This window comes from Lathyrus oleraceus, chromosome 6 (assembly GCF_024323335.1).
Source record: "Lathyrus oleraceus cultivar Zhongwan6 chromosome 6, CAAS_Psat_ZW6_1.0, whole genome shotgun sequence".
NCBI lineage: Eukaryota > Viridiplantae > Streptophyta > Magnoliopsida > Fabales > Fabaceae > Lathyrus > Lathyrus oleraceus.
Genome location: NC_066584.1, coordinates 225,810,601 through 225,833,388, shown reverse-complemented (window position 1 = coordinate 225,833,388; position 22,788 = coordinate 225,810,601). Strand labels below are relative to the sequence as shown.

At 33.6% G+C, this 22,788-nt stretch overlaps 1 long non-coding RNA gene across 2 annotated transcripts; it reads left to right on the top strand.

Moving 5' to 3' along the window:
* The first annotated feature begins 339 nt into the window (after positions 1 to 339).
* LOC127092080 (uncharacterized) lies at positions 340 to 2,012 on the top strand. Of its 2 annotated transcripts, none has more exons than XR_007792105.1 (3): positions 340 to 587; positions 898 to 1,001; positions 1,598 to 2,012. It is a non-coding gene; the product is annotated as an uncharacterized LOC127092080 (long non-coding RNA). The 2 variants fall into 2 exon arrangements; XR_007792104.1 differs by having other exon boundaries at positions 344 to 508.
* Positions 2,013 to 22,788: the final 20,776 nt, after the last annotated feature.

Here is a 22,788-nt window from a genome sequence, read left to right as displayed (position 1 = left end):
TTCATTAATAAAAAATTAAGTCCTAATCATGAAAGTTTCTAATTAAAAGTCAATTAATTCCTAAACAATCCTAACTATTCTAATTATCTAAAAATTCTAACTAACCAAGAATTTGATCCTAATTATTAATCTCATTTTAACACCTACTAAACCTAATTAACTAATAAAAACCTAATTAGAAACTAATCCTAATTACTAACTAATCATGCCCTAAATTACTAACTAAACCTAATTAACAAAGCAAATTAGTCCTAGTTAACCATAAATCAGGCCCAAGCCCAATAAGCTAACAATGGGCCCGATATGGAGTCAGGGAGGCGCGAACAGAACTCTGGGAGAGGAAGCCTAATCTCGGGCCAAATAGCCATTATTGAGGAAGGGAGCAGTTCAAAAAAAGCCAAGAAACTTGTATGAGGCCTCAGGCCCAAACGATCGAGGGAGAAGAAAGAGAAGCCATCTCAGTTGCAGAAATGGAGAAGAACGAGAAGCCACCTCAGTTGCAAAAATGGTGAATCCTATTTATAGACTTCTCCTTCCTCATTCTGTTTTCAATTTTGTTAGAGCATTGTGCAAAGTTGTTAGAGTTGGTTAGTGATTCTTCTTAAATTCATCTTAAATTTATCAGTCAGTTGGAAATGAACAAGTTAGTTGAAATCCAAATTGAAACTCAAATGAAATGTAATCCAAATTGAAACTCAAATGAAAATGTTAAATAAAATGTTATTATTTTTTCTGCCAAACACACTGTATTGGTCTTCTCAATATTATTCGGTTTTCACTTATTTGTAAATCCAAGTGAAATGGACTTGATGAGTGGTGTGGCTTTATGATTTAAATCTTGTTATCAAATTCGTTTGCTTTCTGCAGGATTTAATCAAGTGGCTGTGTGCATTGCAGGTTTGGGCAACATGATGTTCATCTCCAATCCGACTCAGTTCAACCTCATTGCTTAGCTTGTTATGAGTTTTGTCATTTCGTCGTGATATGAAGTTATTGTGCAGGTAAAATCAATTCTCTTATGAATATGTGCCAGTACTGTCGTATTGAATGATGTGTGGATTGTTTGTTTTGAATGTATGCAGTTAATTTCAATTCAGTTAATTGTATGTAGTTGGTTTCTGTTAGAAGAGAACAATTAGGTTAGATGCTTATTAATAGTTAAGATGTTTTATGGTTTGTTAGTTCGCTAGTTGTTAGATTGAAATGAATTAAAGTGAGAGTGATACTGTTAGTGAAATCTGAAAAATACATCCTGGAATGCAGGTTCTAGTTCTTGGTTAGGGAATTTATGAGAGAGTTGGAAGTTCTATTCTCACCTTGTGTTCTGTTTCTATTTGTTAGATTTAATGGCCATATAAGTTATTCATTGGTGAAGTTTGGTTAGGGGCAACACTTGTAAAAAATGGAATGTCAAAAATTATGTTTGAATTAATGAATCATGGCTTGGAAGTGGTCAAGTGAAATGATATTGAAATGTTATGCTGAAAGTTGTATTGCTTGAAAGTTAGTCATGCTAAATAAAATAGAACTTAAAAGGAATCAGTTCAATGGTTTTTAATGGTGCATTATTTTAAATGTTGATGGTTAATATATGCAGGTTGTTACGTTTGCTGTTCTATTTGGAAACATGGTGCAAGGCTTGGAATCTTGCTTTTGGAGTCTCATTATACTATCACGTGGAGTTCGATGCATGGAGTTGGAGTTATGATCCTTGTAATTGGTGTTGATTTGTTTATGTTGTAATTTGAAATGGTAATTGTATGTACATATTATTTTATGGAGATCTAGAACATGGTTTTGAATACATGATGCATGATGAATGGATTTTGAAATTGTAATATGATTTGTGGCTTGAAATTGAATGTAATGGTTAGCTCAAATGATTGCGGAATAGTCTTGTATTTGTAATGAGAAATTGAATGAGTCTATGGGATTCAAATGAATATTGTAAAGTGAATGACATTGATGAAAGAATGGAAATGAATTTGAATGTTATTTTGAATGATTTTAAATGTTGGTTTGAAGTTGTTTAGAAATGTGAATGCTAATGATTGATAAAGATTGCTAATGATTGGAATGACAATGATGAATAATGAATGCTAATAATTGGTCATGAATGATAATGATTGATAATGTCATGGTTTTAAAGTGAAATTGAATCTGTAAATTGAAATTAGAAATGGTTCCAAAAGCTCATGGTTCATGATGAATGGTAGAAAAATTTAATGGTTCATGATTGTAATCCGGTTGACTTTGGTCAAAGTTGATCAAAAAAACAACTTTTGACCAAAGTCAACATTTGGTCAAAGTTCACCCATTTTTTTTAACCATTTTTTCATGTATGAACATGATTTGAATGGTTAAGATTTGTGTATGTGAATTGGCTTATGAATGAAATTGGAACTGAAAATGTGAATTGGGTTGCTGTTTCGTGAAATGATCTCGGTTCTTGAATGAACGACTTTAATCATGATATTGAAATTTGAACTTGATATGGAACTTGAACATTATGGGCCATTGCCTATGAACATGTATTGGACTGAAATGGATGATTTGATGGACTTGAATGAATGTCTTGTGGACGTGCTTAAGACCAAGACTTGGACATGAATTGTAAATGACTTAAAAAAATGGATTGAACATGGCTTAAAAACGAATACTATGATGAACCAAATCGAAACTTTTGATCATTTGAATCATAAAGATCATAAGCATGTGATAATACATGAACCATATGGACCAAAATTCACAAAGGAATCAGGAATGCAAGCCCTTATGGACCAAATAAGCAATGTGTCAATGCAAACTTGAATCAATGACCTGGGAGTTTGAAAGTACCACAGGCTTGGAATCAAAGCTAAAGATCTAATGAGACAATATGAGAAGATGGCCCAAAACCTATCTTGAATGAACCAAAAAACCTAGTAAGGGCCAAAGAAGTGAGCATGACCTAACTAAAGATCCATGGTTCAAAAATCAATGATATGAATTGCATTTGTGGACAATGACATGTTCAAATGGGATTGAACCTTAACCAAACAAATGGATCAGGCATAATGGATGATCAAATGAAATTTGGATTGTGGAGCATGATTAGAGTTTAGTAGTCAATGTCAGATATCCACAAAGCCAAACACCAGACCCCATAGAATCGAATCCAAGAATTAAGGTCGAGATGCCCCTATGAACAACATGATGTAGGCTTCAAGAGTCAAGGTCCTAAAGAATCAAGCAATTAGGGTTTCAACCCACATGATGAGCAATACCATAATCTTCAGGCCAAAACTCTGATTTTTGTTAACCACAATCTTGAGTCTATGATTCCTGTTAGCATGTGTTGATTATGCATGAATGATGCACATGAATGAGTCATGAGTGAGTCTCAAGTTATAAGTCAGCAAAAAGAGGGGCAAATTTTGGTGTACAACAATAATACCAAAATCACAATAACAAATATTAATGATAAACAAAGTTGGTGAAGTATAATTAATGGTTAGTAATATGTGCAAAATGAGCATTTTAAGGACTATCTATCCATAGGTAAAAAAAATCAAAAATATGACACATTAAAGGATAACTTATCATTGATGCAAGGCATTGAAGATGATTAATAATCATCTAACAATAGATTAGTAACAAAGAAAATTATACAACCCTAAGTCCATCTATCAATATTTTAAAGAAAAATAGAGGATTATATCACTCACAAAAAAATATGATTTGTTTTATTTATTTTGTTTTTACTTCTTTTTATTTAGCAAGATAATAAGAGAGCAAATAAATTAGCATAATGTAAATGATATATGGTTATATAATAATGGACATAAACATAAAGTACTTGAAATAAAATGAACAATAAAAGTAAATTGTGAGCAAATAAATAACAAAGAAAATGAAGTGCAATAATATAAATGTTAGGAGTTAGTAGTTAGTAGTTAGTGGTTAGTAGAATAACAATAAGCAAGTGGATTAGTAAGTTAATGTGAAGAACATGGTTTCATCTATGCATAAAATGACTCAAATATGGTTGAAATAGAGGCAACCTATAAATGCCTCAAAGTATCATGAATGATCTATTGATCAATCATTAATAGGTTTGAAACATTGAAGATTTAATCAACTCTAAACAACCATGACCATGATCTAATAGACTTCATCAACCAAATAAATGTAACAACAAGTCAATAATAAATAGAAAATGATAACAAAATACAAAGTAAGACTAAAAATGGTGAACAAAGATAGTAAGAGCAAAACAATTCAAAAAAAGTGTGCAAACCAAACTTAATCATTTTTTGCAAGCTTGACTCTAAACTCTCTCAAAAAATAAAACAAGAACAACCAACCATTTTTAATACAAAATCATAACCAAAAAAAATGTTAAAAGTTAAGCTACAATCATTACCCAAAAATGTGAAAAAAATCTAGGTTGTTGTGGTGTTGAGCTTGAATGTGAAGTAAGAGGTTTGAGATGAAAGTATTTATGGTGAAAACTTAGTGAAGAGACTGAGTTGTGAGTGTTAGAGAGTGGAAAGTTTTGAGGGAAAAAAGTGAAGTGGAAAAAAATTGGTGGAGGTGAATTTTGGGAGAGAATGATTTTTTTGTTTGACTTAGGTTTATAGAAAAGGGTTTGATTGATACTTGGACATAATTTTGGGGGGCTGGAAAGCATGGTAAATAAGGGGGAAATAGTGTCATATTTATAGGGAAAGCAAGTGGGTAGGTGAGTGAAAAAGAAATCACTTTGTATAAAAAAATAGAGTTATTGCTGGTGTCTGCACAAGTGTAATCAGTTAGCATAATCTGGCTAACCGATTACACCAGCCAGAAATGGCATGGAAATCCTGTGCATTGCCTGTGTAATCGGCTAACATGATTTGGTTAACCGATTACACATGCCAAAGAGTGACTTTTTTTCTTACTTTTTTTTTATTTTTGTTGCACATTTTTCTCTTGAAGCTTTATCCAAAAAAACCTCAATTTTTTAGATGTGAACACCATGCCTTGAATTTGTATAATATGTCTTTTCTTATGAATGTTTATCCAATTATAGTGATGGGATAATGAATGCCTGTGTGTGTAATAGGATCATGGATCAGATGAAAGTTGTATGGGGATAGGGTGAATTTTGGGGTATGACAATTAAGAGTCATAGAGAGACTAAAGTTAGTAAGATGATTTGCACACTTGTTAGCTTCATTAAGGATATGCTTAACACGAAAATCATACAAGCTCTTCAGATTGTCTTGAATTTTGCGAACCATAGTCAGACCAGGTTTGCTGCTGAGCTTTGAGCTAGAAATGGCTTTAACAACTTCCAAGTTATCATACTGAAACTCAACTTTCCTGAATCTACACCTTTGGGTCACACAAATGACTTCAAGCACACCCCATATTTTAGCATTGAGTATATTATAGTTACCAATATTCTTGGCAAATCCATCAATCCAATCACCTTTGTCATTTCAGATGATGCCTCCATAACCAACTATGTACTTATTGTTAACAGCTCCATCAGTATTGACAGTTAGCCAACCTTCAATAGCAGGTACCCACCTATTATGAACTCTAAACTTAGTCTGATGCATAACAAGCGGTTGCGTAGCCATGTCGCGCCTATAGTTATCTGAAGCAATTTGGATGTCTTTGGCCAACATGGTAGGCAACATAAAATCTTGATTATGGATCTTCTGATTTCTCAATAGCCAAAGCTTATGACACGCAGTAGCCCAAAATGGCTTACTAATCCATTCCTTGACTTCCAAAATTTTGATTCATATTAATCTCAAGCAAATCATCATGAGATAGACTAAAGAAGATAACACAAAACTTAGGATGGAGTAAGCCTTGTTAGGTTTCCTTATCCACCGGGAAATCCCTCAAAACATGCATGATAGACTATGTTTCACATGGACAGTCCCCACAAAATGGGTCTTTAAGCTTGAGCTTATGAAGAAATAGATTGGTCTTTAAACCTTTACGATACAGCAACCACACCGCTAATTCTTTCAGGAACTCTCAGCTTCCAAATATTTCTCCAATTTCTATGTTGAATCGCCTGAGTAGGTTGATTAATATTCTCATAAGAACTAGAAATGGAGAATTATCCATTTGTAGTTCCACTCCAAATTCAAATGTCTTGTTAGTTGATATCCCTTAGGGGAGGCACAATAGCATGGATATTCTCAACAATATCAATAGGAACATTAGACTTAATGAAGCTTCAATTCTATTCTACTTGATTATCAACAAGGCTAATAAGCAAAGTGTTATCTTGGATAGAGTCATTGTTAATCAAAACCTTTTTAAGCTTTAGGCCTTTCTCCACCCAACAGTAATCCCACACATTTATCCTATTCACATCCCGTATTTCCCACATGGTATGATTATCAAGAGTAGACAATTGTCAGTAATATTTTTTCACAGGCTTGAGTCATACTTTTTTACTTCCATCACATTCCCATAAATCTCCTTCCCTTTGTATTTATTCTTCAAATCTGACACCTCAAAATTGTGTCTCCACACTTAAGTTTTAAACCCATCTTGGTTATGTAAGCCTCATTCATCCTACTAAGATGTCTTAAGCCTAATCCACCAAAATTCTTTGGTTTACAAATGTCCGACCATCTAATGGTAAAAATCTTCTTAGTGTCACTACTGTGGCCTAAAATAAAATTGTTTTTCATCCTTTATATCTTCTTTAAACACTATGCAGGCACCATATTGGTCGTCATGGTGTAAGTAGGGATGGCTTCAGTAACCCATTTTACAAGAGTAACATGCCCAACAAAGGACAATTGATTGTGCTTCCAGTGGCTAAGCTTAGTTCTGACTTTATCCACTAGGTATCGATAGTGTTTTTGCGTTGGGTTTTACCTTTCAGAGGTACCCCAAGGTACATTCCCATATCCTTAACTTCTTTGAATCCAGAAATGGAAGTTATGCTTCTTCTAGTACTCAAAGGGGTGTTTTTAGAGAACATGATTCTAGTTTTCTCCTTATTGATTTTTGATCTGAAGAAGCATAAAACACATTCAAAACTTCCATGATGCTAGAAATTTTCCAACCAGTAGCTTGACCAAAAAGCAAGAGATCATCCGCAAACATGAGGTGAGAAACAATCGGACCTTGTCTACTAGCTTTCAGACTAATCCAGTGTTTATTCTCCACCGCATATAGAATCAAATGTGATAATTTATCCATACAAAAGACAAAGAGATAGGGAGAGATAGGGTCACCTTATCTTAACCCTTTTCTTGGTCTTGAACTAATCACCCTTATTCCCGTTTCAGTTAACACACATTTGAACAATAGTGATAACTTGCATGAGGATATCTCTCAACTTATGGGGTTAGCCTAAATCCATAAGCACATTTTCCACAAATCTCCAGATGACACGGTAATAAGCTTTAGCTAAGTCCACCTTTATTGCAAAGAAGCTATTTTACCCTTTAACTTGTGCATACTATGTAGAAGCTCTTGAGCAACCATAATATTATCATGGATATTTCTTTAAGGGATAAAACCAATCTGGTTCAGAGATATGATTTCGTTCATGAGATCTTTCATTCTATTCACTAAAATGCGACTCATAATTTTATATATAGAATTACATAATGTTATAGGGCGGAATTGATTGATGCTCTCTGGTTGATTAGTTTTGAGGATTAGACAAAGATCTGTATGATTAACTTTAGTAATCTTCTCAAGTTGCTGCCATAAAAGATTTATGTAGTTGCACACTCCGGCTCCAACAATCTCCCAAGAATTATGGAAAAAAACCAGTGGGGAATCCGTCGGGACTAGGAGATTTCCAAGGAGCCATCTCGAAAGTAGCTAGTTTGATTTCTTCCAATCTAAGCTCGGTAGAAAGTATGAGCATAGTAGACTCGTCAATTTGGGGAAATGAGTGATGGATCGAATACTAATCAACAACATCTATATATGTGGTATACAAATTATGAAAACTCTCCTTAAAGGAATTATTTATTTCAACAAAGTCATGTATCCACTTCCCTTGAGCATCCTTGATAGTCTGGACATACTTCCTTCTTCTCCTTTAGACGGATTTCACATGATAGAAACACATATTTCTATCACCCATCCACTAAACATTTGTCCTTGGCTCTCTGAAACCAAGTGAGATCTTCTTGACACAGAATCCTTTGAAGTTCTTGTTACATATTGGACTCCAACGTCCTAAGCCCATCATGGCTGCAACCTTGATGAGCTTTCCTTTGAATGCCTTCAAGTCTTCGCATAATAGAGTTTTGGCTTTTAGCAAGATTTTGATAGTATGCATATTCCAATTCTTAGCTTTAACTCTAATATCCTCCAAATTATGAAGAATTCCTTTATTATCATTCCAGGCAGACACGATCATGTCTTTGTAAGACTCTTCCAGGATCCAAGCACACTTAAACTTGAATGATTTGATCATGTCTCTTCCAGTTCTATCCTCAAGAGAAATAAGGATAGCGTAATGATCAAAATAGTCAAGCCCCATCAACATTCTCACTTGAGCATCAGGGTATGGCAACCTCCACTCTTAATTACTAAGAGTCATGTCCAATCATTCATAAACACGCATCCCCCCATGACCTATCGCACCACACCATGTAAATTTATGGCCTATGGCATCAAGATCCAATAATTTGCAGGCATTTAATCTATCTTGGAATAAGGTATATTTTCTGTCAGAGGGAGGAGCTCCTCCACGTTTTTCGGACCCTTCCTTAATGTCAATGAAATCTCCTACCAATAGCCAACCACAATCAACTTTAAGAGCTAACTTTTTAAGATCCTTCCACAATTTTTTTTCATCTTCACGAGGGTTGGCTTAGACAGCAGGCATATTCCATTTAGTTTTTTCCCCAATTTTGACTCTAACATGTAAAAACTAAAAGTGTTTTTGAAGAAATTGAATCTATTTTTTTTCTTTTTCCCACCCCTTTGCACGGTGTTTACTCTACAAATTCTATATATGGGTCGTCACTAGTAGACCTTTTAACATCTTCTTCGCATGTCTTTGTCTCCACTTCTTCTTCATTAAGACTTTCTGCTGGAGTTGAAAGAAGAATGTGAGAATAAGAAGGGTTGTCAACATAGTTTAAGTCCTCTTTTAGGGTCAAGTTGGTCCATATTATTATGCCTGCTTCTCTGACACCCCCTCCCCTTTCATCATTAACAACTCTTTTTTCTACTAAAGTTGAATCTTCTATTATTTTTAATCCAGTAACAAGATCACTCACTTCCTCTTCTGTCAATAAGTTATCCATTTCTTACAACCTCTTGCCCATTGAAGTTAACTTTTTGGATTCCTCGAGACGTCATTGTTTAGAGGTTTTTAACTTTTTTATGTTCCTTGGAACCATAATTATTAGAAGAACAATAAAGTACCTGGAATTAAGTTATTGGTACAATAGAGAGGGGACTCTCATGTAAAGTTAACATTTCAACGGCCAAATACATGAAAGTGAAAATGAATTTGAATATATGAGAATGACGTTTTTTTCTTATATAGTATGAGTTAGTGTTTTAAATACCAAATCAGTCATCAAACCGATGAGGATATCAAGTCATTAGTTTATTGATAGAACCATTGAGTCACTAGTCGAACAACATTGTAAAATTGGATAATTCGATTGAATAAACTGGTCTCCATAACAAAATTATATAGTTATTAAACCAATCGAATCAGATGACTCGATCTCTAAAAAAATCAAAACACTTACAAAATTTCAAATTTACAAAATGTCATAGTTTTACTAGCTTATTCTTTAAATACAAAATCTAAACATAATCATAAAAAAAAAATTACAAATTCAAATCAATTTTAAACAAAATATAATTACAAAATAAACTAAATAACAAAATAAATGACATTGTATAATAAATTTAATTTCAAGGAGACAAAGTTGTTTCAAATAAGTTTTGAACAAAGTCCACATATATTTTAATTTTATTTTTTTTAATTATGAAAAACGACGTCATTTTGTCAGAGAGAAAAAAAACAACCATTTAACTTGCCGATTTTCTAAACTCGTTGGTTCGTTGATTTTATCGATTTTGGTCAATTCAATAACTTATGCGATCCAGTAATCAAACCAGATCAGTGATCCCTCCGATTCTCGGTTCAACCAATTCGACTAATCGGTTCAAACTGATTTTTAAAACATTGGTATGAGAAATTTAAATCGAAAGCGGAAAGTGTCGCGTGAATCGCAGTCATCTATCTTATTGATTTAGCGGATTGGTAATACTTCAAAGATGTAATTGTCTAGTTGAGACGACAATAAAAAACATATGTTTCTCGGATGCACTTTCTCATTTCGGTTTATCCTGAACCTTGTGAGCTTTTAGAATTTTATCCCTTCAAAAAATTCAATCATTAGAAATAATGACATCACATGTCTTTTTTATTTTTTTAATAACCTGAACAGACTAAATAGTTTTTTTATTAATTTTATTTAATGTCACGTCATTTTTATTAATTTTTGTTTAAAAAGTTTTTAAAAGTAAAATACTCCAAAATTTTGGAAACAAGAAGATTTGAACACATGTTCACTCCCCCAATGGCACAAACATCTTACCCTAGGCCAATCACCTTACTTTATTTTTTTCTCACGAAATTTATATATTATATAATTTTTTTTTTCATATTAAACGAATTATATTTCAAACATTTTAATTACACTTTTATTTTAATTATATCTCTTTCTCTCTCACTTACACTTTCATTTCATTTATTTTATATTTTATAATATTTCAAATGTTATATAAAATTGGATATTATAAAAAAAAATGGGTTTGAAATATGTTTTAACTAAAAATATTTGATATAGAAATATGTTTTAAATAAAAATATTTGGTTTTAAAAATATTTAATTATTTCAATTTAATTAACTTTAGTTTGTCATTCTATATTTAATATTTCCCCACAGGTAGAGTATAATGGATTTAGTAAATATTTAATATTATTTTAGTCTTAATAATATATAAATATTTTTAAATAATACATACATAAATATTTACTTATTTATTTATTTATTTATTTTGATGATTACTTATTTATTTTAAATAATACATAAACAAAAACTTACTTATTTAAGATGTTACGAAAATAAAAGTTTATTATTTAAAATAGGACATAAATAAATATTTATTTATTTCAAATAATATATAAATACATATTTACTTAATTCAGATAATACACAAAATAAGTATTTACTTATTTTAAATAATTCAGAAATAAATATTTATTTAAAATGTATTTTTTTATATTATTTGAAATAAAAATAAATATCTTTAATTGAAATGTATTATTTTTATATTATTTGAAATAAATAAATATTTCAAATACGTATTATTTTATTTTGTGTTATGTTTTATTCATAAGTTATATTTTATTCCGTGTTAATATGTTTTCCTGCAAAATAGGTCTATATTATTTTAAATACTTGTTATTTATTCGCAGGATTCGATCTTTAAAGGTCAATTCTTCGACTTCATATGCACTATTTGTGTATGCTTGCAGAATTTTAAATGGACCCTTCCAATTAGGGGACCACTTGCCCAAAACTCTATCTTTTTTATCTATAGGCATGATGACTTTCCAAATTAAGTCTCCCTAGTTGAAAGTCTTGGTTTTAACTTTCTTATTGTATGCCTTGTCTACTCTTTTCTTTTCTCTCATTAAGACATCTAGAGCAACTAGTCTCTCTTCATCCAGATCACTTAATTCGTCAAGCATCATACCCCAATAGTATTCAGTTGGAACTTGGTTGTCAAACTCGCGGGTAGACTCGTAAACTCGTACAAATATATGAGTCTAGGAAGTAAAAAACGAGTAGACTTGCGCATATAATCGTTTTTGATAGACTCGAGTAGACTCGGGTAGACTCACGAGTCTATGGCAAGTTTACGAGTCAGTAAGTTTTGTTTTTTTAAAAAAAAACCCAAAAAAGATCCAAACTCCCCCCAAATATTTTATTTTATTTAAAAAAAACCTTATTTTTTTGCTTGAACATGAATTAGAAAGCCTCACCTAGTCTCTTGTTTCAGTAAAGTTTCTTCCTCCTTTCATCGACATCGTGCATTTGTTATGTCTCTTGCTTTGTTCGCGTTTGTTCCCTTATATAAATCATTTATTGTGTAAGTATTTTCTTATATGTTTCACTTAGATGTTTCTCACGTATATTCTCTTGCATAAAGATGATGAATGGATAGCTGAAGATCGTAATGAAGAAAATATACAAACTAAAGTTAATATTGAGAAAGATGATGTTATTGTTAACAATGTTGAGAATGATGGTGTTGTTGTTACTAATATTGTGAAAAATGACGGTGATAGTGGTGGTGGTAGTGGTGGCAATGTTAAATTAGGTGGAAGTGGAACATCAAGCAATCAAACTTTAATTAATGATGAAGAAGATGTTTCATCTGGGGCAGAGTTTGATGATGATACTCAAGATACCGATGACAATGATGGTGATTTCACTAGAGTTTTGGATGTTTAAAGCCATTAGCATATATGTTTTATGATTTTTTTTACTTTATGTAGCAGCCAATTAAAAAGAAATTAGTACTTTAAGTCTTTAACTACATACTTTTCAATTTTGTTTGTTTAAGATTGAGTTTTTTTTTGTTTAAGAAATTTGTTATGGAGTATGAAATTTTAATTTTTTAGTTGTTAATTAACCACTTACATAAGACATTGCCTTTTTTCTTCTGGAATGGATTCGGAATCTGAAGTACAAGGGAGTGCGACTACCAGAGAGGTTTTTGAAATGTATAAAAGATGGTAGCTGGCTTAAAGTTACCGTTAATGGATACATGCCTCCCTTCAAAATCATTCTTAATTCGCTCCTCATTGGGGAAAATTCTGCAAACAAGTTCGTTCTTGTTGATATTCCTTTTATTGATGAGAGCTTATATGGTGATAAAATAAATAGATATGAAGAGGATTTGAAAACAATTGGGAGTGATGTACAGTTGTGAAGAAGCATGCAATTTCATTGAAAGAGAACAAGCATGTAATTTCATTGAAAGAGAACTGATGTCATGCGCATCTTCTTTCATGTTAAGTAAGAATCATGTTCTTTTAATGCTTAACTTCATCTGATACCTCATGAAAAGTCTTCTTCCTTTGGATAAATTTGTGAACAGCATCAAAGATGGATCTTTGCTAAAGACATCTTGTGGTTTTACATTGCAGGTGTATTGTGAGTTTTATTTATCATTAAAGTCTAACATTAATTTTTTGATAAATGTAATTAGTGTTTATATACCTCATTAATACTTCTATTTATAAACTTGAATATTAGGTTAGTTCTGAAAATGATATGGGCTTAAGAGGCCCAAAGTAATTTTCAAAATTTTAATTAACTAATTTCTAAAAAATCAACTTAATTAATTTCTAAAAAGACTTAATCAAAATTATTAATTAATTATGTAAAAAAAAATTAAAAAATTAATTATCCCAGTCAGTGATTCCACGTAATTAAAAATAATTTTTAAATCCTAATCATCACTGTCACCTAAGCAAAATTGGAGGGGGGCCACAAAAATCGCAAGATCATCAAAATTAAGGGGCCAAAATAGATGATTTTGTAATAGGGGGATCAATTGTTTAAAACGTCCAAACTAGGGGGACCAAAAGTGCATTTAAACCGAGATATTTTCAATTTGTGTAATCAAAAAATCAAGAACACCTTAATTTATTGAAGCTGAAGACAAATGCGGACCATTCAAAACCTGGAAAGTTGATTCGGAGATATATCTCTAGTTCTGCACCCTACTATCTTGTTCCGAAGATGCATCTCCGGAACCTTTCCCGAACATGCAGAAAACATAACTTAATTGAAGACATTTTTTGACAAATGAACAAATGTTTATGGAAAGAAAAAAATGTATTAAAATATTAAGAAATTGAATGTATACACTTCATTAATATTGAGACACAATTACATACAACTATTTGTCAAGTTAAATAGAAAATTAAAACGAATCAAAACATTTGTCGTCGACTAAATCTACGGGTGATACCCCTTTTGACTTTTGCGCATTTAATTATCTTTTCCATAAAATGGTTCGACCAAGTCTCGACTTTTGTTGTTGAATGAGTTGTCCACTCCGCTGATATAAGTGGTATTGGGAATCCCGATTTTAAGTAAACTTGAACAAAATGTCAAGCCACCCAATACACATAATATGATCAATTGGATTTTGAGGTGGGGTCGTACGTAGTAGGAAAAAGGTTTCCGGAAAACTGTATCGTGTCAGATGAACACACATTCTATCATACACACATGTTATGAGGTGACCCATTTTAGAGAAGTGCATCCATTTTGCCTCTGGTACTTGTCCACTAAGGCAAGGAACAAAAGACTCATAAACTTCATTGAAGTTTTCTTTCTTTCCGTACAATTGCGTATATGATTCTTTATGAGTTCTCAACTCTTGTATAAGTTGATGGCGGACAAGTGTATGATTATCTTCTCTTTTATCGAGTAAAGTCGAAACAGCTCGATAAGTGCAATTAACATACCTCTTAACATTGATGATCTGCTCGATGTGCTTGTGCATAAACACCGACGTCTCGTCAATGAATGGAATATTTGATGGTGAGTCCGGAAAAACTTTGCCAACATTTTAAAAATATGAATGAGATTGCACCGTTGAATTGTCACTTGGTGTAGGCTTGAGCTTCTTGTTGGTGTAAGGCCTAGAGGCCAATACTTTTGGTACTTGTATCGAATTATTTATTAATAATAAAAGGCTTTTTCTTTATTACGTTTGTTTAATAAAGTCCCTAGAATAGCTAGTCTGTTTAATGTATCAAGTATGACTTAATCATGAGATCACATTAAACATAAGGACACTATTCTTAAAGTATCCGTAGTCGAGCTTTATTGTGAAGTGGGATGACATTAAAGCATTAAGACTATTATGTATATAGACTGATGATCACATCTCATGGATCATGGATAAGGAGTTATCAAGTCTTAAACATAGGTATGAATATTAGGAGTAATATTTATACCGGATTGACCCGCTATGAGAATACTATATAGAAAGTTATGCAAAGTGTCATAAGTTATTCTCATGGTGATAATGGTGTATACCACTCTTCGACCTGAAACCACTATGGACCTTAGATGTAGAGTCGAGTGCTTTATTGCTGATCCAACATTGTCCGTAACTGGATAACCATAAAGACAGTTGATGGGTACTCCACGAAGCATGCTGAGGGACATGAGTGACCTAGATGAAATTTGCCCATCCTGCGTAACAGGATAAATGTCTACGGGCCCAATATTGAATTGAACAAGGATGACACGGTCTATGCCTTGTGTTCAATATAGACATAAGGGCAAAAGGGTAATTATACACATAAGTATTATCACAGAAGGAATTGTCAGATCACTTGACATTTTCGTGTCTTGGGTAGCAGTGATGTGTTGCTAGATACCGCTCACTGTTTATTATGTTAAATACATGATTTAATATAATTGCCAATGCCGCGAAAACCTACAGGGTCACACACAAAGGACGGATTGATGAGAGATAGAGTAACTAAGGAATGCCGTAAGGTACGGTGCCCTTAAGTGAATTATAGAACATCGTAAGGTACGGTGTACTTGAGTAGAATACGAAATATGGTAAGGTACCATGGGCTTAAGTGATTTTGGGCATATTATAAGATATGGGCCAAAATACACTTAAGTGGGCTTTTTAGCTTGAAGCCCACACAAGTGGTTCTATAAATAGAACCCTTGTGCAGAAGCATTCATTGCGGTTGCATTATTTTCGTTTTCTCTCACCCTCTCTCTCTCTCACTCAAAGCCTTCATTCGTACCAGCTAGCACTGAGATTGAAGGAACCCGTTCGTGTGGACTGAGTAGAGACGTTGTCATAGTTCAACGTTCGTGATCGCTTCGTGGATTTGCATCAAAGGTTTTGATCGTCACAAGAGATCTGCACCAAAGGTTTCAATCGTAATAAGAGGTAAATATTCTATCACTGATCATGACCATTTGTAAGGATCTCTAAAGGAGAAAATTTTAATTTCCGCTGTGTTTTGGACCGCAATTCTCCTTCACTTCTTTGTAGCACCTTTTGTTTTTATCGATTGATATGGTGGTTTCAAGTCGGTTGTTTCCGAATAAGCAGTCTTTCTCAATTGTTCTTTGATGTGGAGTTTCATGTTGTTATCGACTTTCATGACACCTCATCATCAAACCTAAGCCTCTTTCAATGAGTGCAAACCTCATCCATTCTTATCGAGCTACCAAGTTTCACCTTTTTTGCAATAACAAAAGCACAGGGGAAACCATATGTTTTCACAATTGTGCATCCAAACTTTGCGCTATCAGAGCCTACAATAGTAGCCCGTTTAGCCCCGTGAAAAATATAATTCAAACCCGTTCGAGATATGTTGTCGACCAACTTAGAATAAAGATTATTGCCTTTAAATTTGTGTTCCAAAACTATGATGCTCCGACCAAATGCTATATGTATCTCATTATGCTGGTTCTGAATCATTTGGTTCATAGAGTCTCAAGCTCTACACAAATCACCTTTACCATTTTCTAACCAATTCTTCAATGTAGCATGGGCATACTTAACTCGGTTAGTTATTATATTTCCAAGGTGTCTAACCTAATCGGTCCAAGCACAAACAATCTTCTCCTTCACCTGGTCAAGAATTGTACTTTCAACATATTTCAACAAATCAAGATATTTTTCGCACACTTTCCTGAAATGCATAATGGAATCGACATATAATTCTTTTTTGGAAGAATTTACTATACGATTCCATGCATCCATTATTTTTTCCACAACCACACCCACCTTCACCATTTTTCCATCTCCAGACTTCTCACATTCTTTGTTATGTGATATCTATAAAATAATGCATAAGAAGTAAGAAATATCTTTGCAACCGAATTCATTAAGGCGATATTGTGGTCGTTAACAATCATTTTAGGCATCTCATCTTGGTCCAACATCAACCATCTCCAATAATGGAAGTCTATACTTGTTGGTCTTGTACGTTGAATCAAGTATGAGCATAATAGGAAAAGTATTGAACAACTTTATGGAATCAGAATGAGTTCAAAATATATCTCTAATGATAACGCCATCCTCGCACGTTCGGTACCTAGACACATAATTGTTATCATCCAACAGTTTCAAGAGTTGTTGCATTAGGTTTTATCCCCCCTAAACGACTTGTTAGTTTGGTACCGAATATTGTACACTTGCTTGATATTTGAGATATTTTCAGATCTTTTACGTTTCAAACTTACAAGTATATTTTTCATGTCAGCAACGCATTCTTTCTCTTCCAGCATGAGTCGACATGCAATTGGATGACTCGCTAACTTTTCACATAAATCATGGTTATGCAAACCACATATGACATTGAATCTCCAGTTATTGTTTGCCAACATATAATCATGCACCTTAACGGGACACTCACATTTTCTTGAACCAGTGTCATCTCATTTAAAATTCCTAAGAGAAATTCTATATTTCCCGCTTCTTTCGCACGTCATTGTCACAAAAACACATCTTCTATCTGAACAATGGTTCAGATACCGATAACCACACTCAATCCCAGTTTGAAGGTCTCCATACGAATCCATTGAAGCATTTGATAGTGACATTTAAACTCTTGCTCATTTTTAAATTGATTGCCAACATCTACCACATTCACAACAAAACCTTGGACATTTAAAGACACAACTTATTGGGGGAAAACATCAGGGTGCACCATATCTAATGAAAATAATTATCACAAAATTGTAAATAAGTGCTACTATTGTAAACAAAGAGGAAAAATGAACACAGACTAATACCGGAAATGCATTTCCAAAGAAAAAATTCATACGTTCCGGAAATACATTTCCGAAAAAATGCTAGTTTGTTCAGACAGAAACGAAATTAGTGTGTGCAATGAGGCTTGAAATAAATGATTTTTACCTGAAATTCCAACTTCTTTTGTTCCCTTTGATTTGATGAACCATAAGATTGGAGATTTGGAATGAAAATAGAGATTGAGAATGGAAGGTTTTTTTAGGGGTTGTAATGAAAAACAAGTATGATTTTATGAACATGCAACTCTGTCTTTATCAAATTATTCTAGAGACGCATCTCCGAAAAACACTGTTATGCAAAGGTGACAGTGATTTTCAAATTTCCGCCTCAAACTTTTGAAGATCAATTATTAATATATTTCTAAAAAGTTTCAGAGATGCATCTCTGGTATTAAAAAAACCTCAACTTATAGGACGTCACTCATAATGACCTACGTTGTGTGTCTATTGGATGCGTCCGAAGATGCATCTTCGAAGATTAGGGAGGAAGGATTTTAGTATTTTTGCGTGGTGCCTAAAAAAGCATAAAGGATGCATTAAAAAAAGACTTTAAGGAAGTCAAGCAATTCTCACGCAAAAACACCTTTGCAAATACGTCAGTAGAATATGAGAAGAAGACTTGCAAAGAAGTTTTTGTAGGTAAATAGATCAGGAAATTGAGATCTGATTGTCCAATTTCATTAGTAAATAGGATCTTACAGATAATGCTAAAGTTTGATCTGAAAGTTAAGTTGATATCGCTTCCCTAGAAGAAATCTCCAATTGAAATTGTTCTCGTGGCCTAACTTAACAACATCATTTTTAAGCATTTCATTCCAAAGTTCTAATTCTTTATAGATTCTGCATCAACCTAAAAAGTATGATAAAGTATATAATAGAAGAGAAAAAGATATATATAATGCATGGTAAAATACATGTCGTGTACATGGTAAATATACCCTATCAATCAAATTTTAGGAAAACAACAAGTGCATAAGGTAAGACCAATATGTTTCTCTAAAAAAAGCAATAACAATTCAATTTTTCGAGAGTTCATGCTTACATTTAAAAAAGCAAAGAACACATCCAATCCATTGTTCACAATAATCTGGAAAAAAAAGTTCACTTCAAGACCACAAGAATCTAATCTTACATATAAGAAAATCATCTGATGTGTCTTAAAAGTCAAAAGTCTAAAGAATCAATATTTATTCCAAACATTGTGGCTATTGATTATGGTGTTCCTCATCGACCACCTGCTGTAAAATGTGCAGATGATTAAGTCAGTTATCCTAAGTTGGTTAAGTTATGACTAAATAACTCTGAGTACTCTGGCTTGTTATATGATATATAACCGGAAAGAAATTAGAAAGTCCTATCTTAGAAGACGTAAATTTAACAATTGACCTATAATTAAATTATGTAACATCAATAGTTCAGGAGTTTCAACATGTTTTTTTTGTCTATTAGAGATATGCAAGATTTCATGTATTCCTTCTTTTACTTTATCAAAAACTATAACTTGTTATGATTACTATCAAGCAAAGTATCATTCTCTTTTTCATGGTACTACTTTCTTATAGATATGCAAGAATTTCATGTATTTCTCCTTATACTTCACCAAAAAATTTAACTCGTTCCGCTTATTTAATAATACTATTAATAAAAGTACCATTATCTTTTTCCCCAGTAGTACTGCGGAACTCTTCAATTTCTTTATGTTAAATTAATTCGTTATACTCAAACTCTTAAATTTATGTCTTCTAAGGAAGGACTTCCTATTTCCCTTTGAAATTTTGGTATCAGATATGAGATGTCGAAGGTAATGTCACGACACTAATATCTGAACAATACAAACAGGATAAAAGATAAAGAACAGTAATGCAAGAGACACAAGCAATTGTTAACCTAGTTCGGTGCAAACTCACCTACGTCTGGGGGCTACCAAGACAGGAAGGAAATCCAAACAAAATCAGTTCAAAGACTCTCAGTAAACAACTTCAAGTTACAGTCTTTTCACCTAATCTCTACCCATGTGACTTCTACCTAAGAACTCTTAGATATGAGATCCTACTCACTCCCCCTCAATCACAGCAGTGATATAAAACAAGAATTACAATGAAAAGAAGACACTCTTCAAAGGCACATACTTGATCTTGCTTAAAAGCTTCAATCAAGTAAACACACACTCATGCTTCAAAGCTTAGAGTGGACAAATTACAACTCAAAAATCAGTCCAATTCAATCATCTATGGATGAATGAATGGCTTACAATTCACACGACCACACAAGACTTAAACCCTTATTCTCTCTCAATATTTCGTTCGTTATTTCTTGTGTGTTACAACCAAATATTCCATGCCCTATTTATAAAATCGTTTGGTTGGGCTTGGACATCACAAAACCCTAAAACTATTTTCCATTCACATCTTCTCATGACAGCTGATTATATCTCGTTGGAAAATAAGTCAATCTGGTTGTAATTACTGATTGAGAGCGCGTTCAATCATCTCATCAATCAAACATAGATTAGCATAAAAAATACAATCACACAATACATAACATTCAGACTGAATGTTCTGTATACAGATGTCATGACATCGGGTCTGACATCTCAGTAAAATCCTACATATTCACATTTTAAACACCCTGCAGGTACATGTTATCTTATGTTAAGACAACACTTGTGACAACTTGTGAACACTCTAGGTTTTACCAAAATCGCTTCCAACACATAGAACCAACAAACTCCCCCTTTGGAAAATTTTGGCTAAAACATACATCATACCATTTGTTCACAAGAGTACAACAAAAACACATCAGTAGTTTAGCAGCAAAAGTAATAAAACACACATTTACTAGCTATAATAACAACTAGTAAACACATATTAAACACATATGTGCTTCTTCTCCCCCTAAGTCTGCAGCTGCTCACTACCAAGTTTGAAAATTTGAGGATGAAAGAAGATGAAAATATTCATGAATTTCATATGAATATCCTTGAAATTGCTAATGCCTCAGGAGCCATGGGTGAGAAGATGTCAGATGAAAAACTAGTGAGGAAAATACTCAGGTCACGTCCTAAGAGATTTGCCATGAAAGTGACAACCATAGAAGAGTCTCAAGACATTTCTAATATGAGAGTTGATGAGCTAATTGGATCCCTCCAAACATTTGAGTTGGGAATGTGTGATGGATCTGAAAAGGAAGTCAAAAGCATAGCCTTCATGTCAAACACTAAAGAGAAAGAGGAAGAGAGTGGTCAAGATACTGATGAAGATCTGGCAAATGATGTAACATTACTGGGAAGACAGTTCAACAAACTTCTGAAAAAGATGGATGTGAGGTCTAAGTCTAATGTCAAGAACATCTCATCTGACATCAGTAAGTCCAATAATGCTGGAAGAAGAAAGAGATCTGATGAAAAGTCCAAAGAAGGAAAAGGAGTTCAGTGCCATGAATGTGATGGGTATGGACACATTAGAGCTGAATGTGGGACCTACCTCAAGAAACAGAAGAAGAGTCTTGCTGCTACTTGGTCTGATGAAAGTGAAACAGAAGAGTCTGCAAATCTTGTGACTGCCTTGACTGGAAGATGGGGTTCTGATGAAGACTCAAGTGATGATGAAGTAACCTTTGATGAGTTAGCCACTACCTACAGAAAGTTGTGTCACAGAAGTGAAGAAGTGTGTCAACAAGTTGAAAGTTAGAAGAAAGTGATAACACAACTGGAGAATGAGAAGGAAGAACACTTGGAAACCATCTCTAAGTTGAAGACTGAAGCAGTGTTCTTGAATTCCAAACTGGATGAGATGACAAAGTATGTCAGAATGCTAAATAATGGATCTGACACCTTAGACAAAATTCTCCAGACTGGACAAATGGCAGGAGACAAGTCTGGCATTGGGTTCAATGAATCCAAACCTGAGTGGAGTCACACTAGTAGCAAACCAAAGATGTCACATCATATGTCACAACATCATAAGTGAAGACAACAGAAAGGGAAACATCAAAGATGAAGATGTCATTACTGTGGAAAATTTGGCCACATAAAACCTTTTTGCTATAAGTTGTATGGCTATCCTAGTCCTTATCATCATCAACCTAGACCCAAACATCACATACATGTTAACAGAAAACAATGGGTTCCTAGGACTGGTGTTACAAACCTGATAGCTCACACTTCCTTCAGAGTTTCAGCCAAAGAAGACTGGTATTTTGATAGTGGGTGCTCCAGACACATGACTGGAAATAAAAACCTGCTAACTGATCTTCATCCTCATGCCACCAGCTATGTAACCTTTGGTGATGGAGCAAAGGGTCAAATAAAGGGGATTGGTAAGCTAAACTTCCCTCGAGTCCCTAACCTTGATAATGTCCTACTTGTTAAGGGATTGACTGCAAACCTAATAAGCATCAGTCAACTATGTGACCAAGGTCTAATTGTTAACTTCACAAAAACTGAATGTCTGATTACTAATAAAGAAAATGAAGTGATCATGAAAGGAGTCAGGTCTAAGGACAACTGCTATATGTGGAGTTCTCAAGAAACTGGTTATTCATCAATGTGTACTCTAGCCAAAGAAGAAGAAGTGAAGATATGGCATCAAAGATTGGGCCATCTGCATCTTGAAGGAATGAAGAAGATTATATCTGTTGAAGTTGTCAGAGGAATTCCAAACTTGAAGATTGATGAAGGAAGAGTTTGTGGGGAGTGTCAGATTGGAAAACAAACAAAGATGTCACATCAGAAGCTCAGACATGACACCACTTCCAGAGTGCTGGAACTTCTCCATATGGACTTGATGGGACCCATGCAGGTGGAAAGTCTTGGTGGGAAGAAGTATGCTTATGTAGTGGTGGATGACTTCTCCAGATACACCTGGGTCAATTTTATAAGAGAAAAATATGATGTATTTGAAGTCTT